The 6,158-nt window shown below is 40.8% G+C and overlaps 1 pseudogene; it reads left to right on the top strand.

Annotated features, from left to right (window-relative positions):
- Positions 1–5,109: 5,109 nt before the first annotated feature.
- On the top strand, positions 5,110–5,624 carry LOC136144481 (galectin-related protein pseudogene; annotated as a pseudogene).
- The last annotated feature ends 534 nt before the right edge of the window (positions 5,625–6,158 follow it).

The raw sequence follows: 6,158 nt of genomic DNA, 5'->3' as shown, positions 1-6,158 counted from the left end.
TTCTTTTAGCAAAACCTTATTGACTACATATTAAGATCAAGTGCCTGATCCTAAACTTGGACAAATAATATTCTCTCCCTGGGTCTCAGTTTTCTCATTTAAAAAAATGAAGATGTTGAACTATATCATTTCTAAGTTTTCTGTCTTCTTTGCTTCAAAATTGTGTGTTCTTTATACCACTAAAAAATTAACTCTCAATTTGATCTATGCATATGCAATCTCAGTGTGTCTCAGGGTTGTAGGTTTCCCTAGTGGTTTGGAATTACGTGAGAAGAGTTGAACATGTGTTTCTAAGTACTTGTTATTTCTCAAATCAGCTAAGACCACCACCCCCTTATCAATAATAATACATTTTCTTGACCCAGTGAATCATGGATCTAACACTCTTAAGCATAATTCTTCCCTCCCTTTTACATTTAAGAAAGTACTGTCATCCTCCTTGGTAACATTTATTGAACAATTACTATTTATTATGTACTTAGTATTTTCTTATGCCCAGGACTTAGTGCCCATTTAACATCTACAATGCTCTATATACTTTTTTGATATGATGAAAGTGAGGTTGAGAGAAGTAAAGCAAGTTGCCCAAGATCATAGAACTAGTAAGTGGCAGAGCTAAATCTTGGCTACGTTTCTTTGAACCTAAAGACCTTTATTAACTACTACAATAGATGACCTCTCGATAATAATAGTGTGATGATACTACTACTAATAATTAGTAGCAGTAGCTTTGAAAATATTGCTATTTTATTTATTACCTTTATTGAGTATTTAATACATTTATTGAGTGTGTGCATGCTGTCACTTCAGTTGTGTCCAACTCTTTGTGACCCCATGGACTGTAGCCCACCAGGCTCCTCTGTCCATGGGATTCTCCAGACAAGAAGACTGGAGTGGGTTGCCATGCCCTCCTCCAGGGGATCTTCCCGAGGCAGGGATAGAACCCCCATCTCTTACATCTCTTGCGTTGGCAGGCAGGTTCTTTACCACCAGCACCACCTAGGAAGCCCACTGGAGTATTACCCTAAATGCCAAATACTCTGCTCTTTTATTCATATTCTCAATTCATTCTCATAATTTACAACCTAAAACCTATTATAACCTCCATTTTACAGATGAAGAAATGGAAGCTTATTGGTTTTAAGTACCTTGACCAATGTTCAGCTGATCATTTGTGGAGCTGGGCTGTGAGCTTAGGTAATATGAAACCAGTGCCTTAAGGCCTCTGGTGCCTCATGGCCTCCTGTTTCCTGTATCAATGGGGTTGAGGGGAAAACCTTGACTTTGCCTTAATTTATGGAAGATGCAAATTGTTTGCATACTTAAAAGTCATATAAGTAACAAGTACCCATGTCACTCCCCACAACTGATTCTGTTCATCTGTGTGCTCTGAGACCCCTATAGACTTGTGAGCACAGAAAGAAGGATCAAGTGGTGTATGCATGCAAAGAAGTGCTATGCCATGGACACGCACTCCTGCTTCTCATATTGGTGTATGACTGCCTCAACAATCCTTTTAACTATCCTTCCAGAGCTTTGGAGTTTCTGACTCTGTTTCTATCAAGGTGATGGGAATTATGGGAAATCACTGTATATTTCTGTTTTAAACATTATTTTTAATGTTACATAGATATGTGTTTAAAATGCAGGGGGGAGGGTATGACCATTTAAAAATCTGAATCAATTTTATAAGTGACCTAGATGCCAGCTAAGAATTTAAGAAGGAGAAAAATTGCAAATCCAAGCAATTAATTATTAAATATTTAAAAGCCAAGTATAGTACCTATGGGCAGAGAGGCCCTTTCCTTTGAGGAGGTAAAAACTAATTGCAAACACAGAGCTGTTGAGCAGTCACACTGTGAGGCATGGGGTGCACTTAGCAGTTACCGTCTTCTGTTGGCTGAGCCACATGAAAAGAAAGGTGGAGAGCCAACAAAAATGCATTTCAAACCCCTTGGGAAATTTATTCAATAAGTCCACATGAAAAGGAATAGATGATAATGAGAGCCAGGGAGAAAGGCAGACGGGGGATGTTTACTCTGGGTTGCAGGGAGGTCTGTGAGTCCTGAGGCTTTCAATCCCTGAAAGAGACAAACCTGGCACACAGTAGGTGCTCAAAAATTATTAAAATAACTAGCAAATCAATGAATGGATGGATCACTTTCCCCCCTATATTTGAGAAAAGAGGAAATTTTGTAAATATTATTGAAAAGGGTACTTGTGATGGATTGAATGTTTATGTCCCTCTCCAATTCATATGCTGAAGTTCTACCCACCATCAACATGATGGAATTGAGAGAAGGAATTGGCATTCGGGAGGTAATTAGGGTTAGATGATAGCATAGGTGTGGGGCCTTGGTCTGATGGGATTAGTGCCCTTATAAAAAGAGACACTAGAGAATTTGGCCTTCTCTCTCTCCCCAGCTATACAAAGAAGAGATTATGTGAGAATGCAGGAAGAAGGGAGCCATCTGTAAGCCAGGAAAAGAGTCCTTCCCTGGAAACAAAAAGCCTGGCACCTCGATTCGGGACTTCTCAGCCTCCAGATTGTTAAAAATAAATGTCTGTAGTATTTGTTATGGCAACCTGAACAGACTAAGTCCTTATATATCTTTATATCTTACTCTACTTGAAGTTTTCGTCACTCAGTCGTGTTTGACTCTTTATGACCCCAAGGATGATAGCCTGCCACATTCTTCTGTCCATGGAATTCTCCAGTCAAGAAAACTGGAATGGGTAGCCATTTACTTCTCCAGGGGATCTTCCTGACCCAGGGATCGAACCCACATCTCTTGCATTGCAGGCAAATTTTTTACTGTCTGAGCCACCTTGTAACTTGTATAGTTATACAATAGTGTGTGTATATATATATATACACACATATATATGTATATTTATAGATTGATCATTTTAATTTTTTTTAATTAAGTAGTTAATTTTGAATGCGAAACAACTTGCCAGTTGAGTGAGAATCATAGTATTTTCTATGACTCAGAAGTCCATGTCCAGGGAGAAATAGGTACTCAGATCATAGGGCCAATTCCAGGGCCCTGCAGTCAGTGTGGTGCCATAATACCAACATGTAGGCAGCATACCAAAGAAGAAATTCTAGTTTCTACACTATAGCTAAGACATAAACTCACGTTGCAGTCACCTTCTCTTCTTTTTCCTCCCTTTCTTTCTTCCTTGTATTGGGCCTTTGGGACACACAACAGACAGAAAAGCAAACAGAGGCCATGGGGCTCTGAGACAGGGGATGCTGGATACATGCTAACTGCCGCAATAAGAGGTTTCAGAGGAGACTCAAATCCCTCAGGGCCTGCTTCCTGAGGTCAAGTTTCTGGGATTGCAGAGTATCAGCAGACATATTTCTTTCCCTCTCTCTCTGTCCTCCTCACAGAGCATACAAACCATTCCTTAACTAGCAAAGTGCGGTACTAACAAATTTTAGAAAGTACTAGCAAATTCTGGTTATGAGAGTTCTTGCTTCACTGGTGGGAGCAGTCCTTTCTTTGGGTATACATAGCCAGGAGCTGATAGCTTTTCCTAAAATTTGTCATAAAGATGAAAAAGGTATAGTAAAAGAGCAGTTGAATCCTGGGGACTAGGGTTAGATCTCATGTCTATTTCTTACTGACTATGATCCTTAGTTCCTTGCTTAATCCTTCTGAGACTTTCTCCTACTCTGTAAAATGGGGCTAGTAATTTCTTCCCTACCTGCTTCAGTGAGTTGATCTCAGAAAAAAATGAGGTACATTTGGACATACAGAAGACTTTTGTGAAACATAATATTCTACGCTGGTGGTGGGCAAACTCTGGTCTACAGGCCAAATCCATACATCCCTCTGCTTGTTTTGTATGGCCCGCAAGCTATGGCCAATTTTTAGATTTTTAAATGGTCGAGAAGATTTTATGACATGAAAATTATGAGATTCAGTTTCAGTGTTTGTATGAATGAGTGTGTATGCTCAGCTGGTAAAGAATCCTCCTGCAATGCAGGAGATCCCAGTTCGATTCCTGGGTCGGGAAGCTGCCCTGGAGAAGCCTATCTCTTGATAGGCTACCCACTCCAGTATTCTTGGGCTTCCTTGGTGGCTCAGACAATAAAGAATCTGCCTGCAATGTGGGAGACCCAGATTCAACCCCTGGGTCAGGAAGATACCCTGGAGAAGGGAATGGCAATCCATTCTAGCATTGGACAGAGGAGCCTGGAGAGCTACAGTCCATAGACTCGCAAAGAGTCGGACACGACTGAGGGACTAACACACACACACACACACACACATCACACACACACATTTTAAGAACAGCACATATGCCAGCTTGTTTAACCCTTAAACTGGACTTTAACCATTGCACACTGCCTATGACAGAGGAGAACAGTCCATCAAAAGCTCAGCATGGAGCCTCACTAGAAACAAAAGCAGGTGAGATTGCAGTGTGGTTCTAGGAGGTAAAGTTTATTTTCTGAACCAATGTTTTATAGATAAGGAAGCTGGTTTGAAGACTGGTCACATGTAACAAATGACAAATAACCCAGATCTTTGTCTGATAACCCAGGTTTGACCAGATCTTTTCAGTGTACAAGGTCATTATTTTCACCTACTTATGCTATCAGAAATTAAAATGATAGATTTGACCCTACCAAATCTCCATAATACAACTCAGCCATACTTGACATTAATATCAAAAGCATCTATCTTGGAGTTCATCCAAAGGATTTTGTTCTGGAAGGACCATAAAAACATTGATCACTTTTTAATGTAGAGTAAGGTCAGTGGCACAAATGCTGAGATGACCTTTAAAGTATGTCTCCAGGCAATATACTCATTTTAACTGAGTTTCACCTGTGTTGAAATGGACTCAATTATGAAGCTGGTCCACCCACAAGCCCTTGAAGAGAAAGACCCACCTCCATCTAGTCCCTGTAACTGAAACAGACACTTATTATATTAATTGCCACTGCCAATGAGCCTTGGACGATCGGCTCGAAGGCCACAGGTTTGGAGGCTTGCCTATGGCTTTTGCAACCTGTCTTAAAAAGATGGGCCATGCAGTCCCGCCGCGCGGCCGCCAGCTGCGCACACTGTCACGCTGCGCTAGAAGACCATGGGGTCGGTGGCCGACAGTGATGCAGCGGTGAAACGAGATAATGCACATTTAAACAACTCCTTGGGCTCTCCAGTTCAAGCCGACATGTACTTCCCACGACTGATCGTGCCATTTTGTGGGCACATTAAAGGTGGCATGAGACCAGGCAAGAAGGTGTTAGTGATGGGCATTGTAAACCTCAACACAGTGAGTTTGCCATCAGCTTGACCTGTGGTGATTTGAAATATCCTCCCGACGAGGTGGCAGTTGAACTCAAAGCAGTGTTCACAGACCAGCTGCTACTCCGAAATTCTTGTATATCTGGGGGAAGGGGTGAAGAACAGTCAGCGATCCCTTACTTCCCATTCGTCCCAGACCAGCCATTCAGGATGGAAGTCCTTTGTTAGCACCCAGGTTTCAGAGTGCTTGTGGATGGACACCAACTTTTTTATTTTTACCACCACATTCAAAGGTTATCTGCAGTGAACACCATAAAGATCAACAGAGACCTTCCGATCACTAAGTTTGGCTGATGTTGTTTAAACCACGTCTGTTTCAGAGCATCAGGTGCCACAACTGTCTGACTGTTGGTCTGAAAGAAGTGTCCTACCAAGGTCTGAAGACTTAAAAAGAAAAAAAGGGCAGACTTCACTGCCTCTTCTTTCTGTGCAGTTTAAACCCAGATGACTTCAATGGTGGTTTGCCCTTAGGAAGCTGTCAGAACTAAGACACGGAGCCATTATTCCCAGAACAAAGTAATACTAATTTGTACTGGATTTTATTCAGACTTAACTGAAATGGATTTGTGATTTGCTAATAAGTTATTCATCTTTTCAAAGCAAGGTGATATTTAGAACAAAAGTGCTAAAGACTTAAAACAACAACAAATATGGTACACAGAAATCAACTCATTTCTGCACTGAAGTGGAATTGTGTAGCATAACTAACATTTTAGTCAGGGTATTTAACATAGAATGTAGGTTGGTCAAGGTTGTTTTTTTTTTTTCTTTTTGCGCAGCATAATGTTCACTCAGATTTTTAAAGCTTTCTTTTAGTTATTTCTACTC

The sequence above is a fragment of the Muntiacus reevesi genome, chromosome 1 (genome assembly GCF_963930625.1).
Source record: "Muntiacus reevesi chromosome 1, mMunRee1.1, whole genome shotgun sequence".
Taxonomy (NCBI): Eukaryota; Metazoa; Chordata; class Mammalia; order Artiodactyla; family Cervidae; genus Muntiacus; species Muntiacus reevesi.
This window is presented reverse-complemented; position numbering and strand designations above follow the sequence as displayed.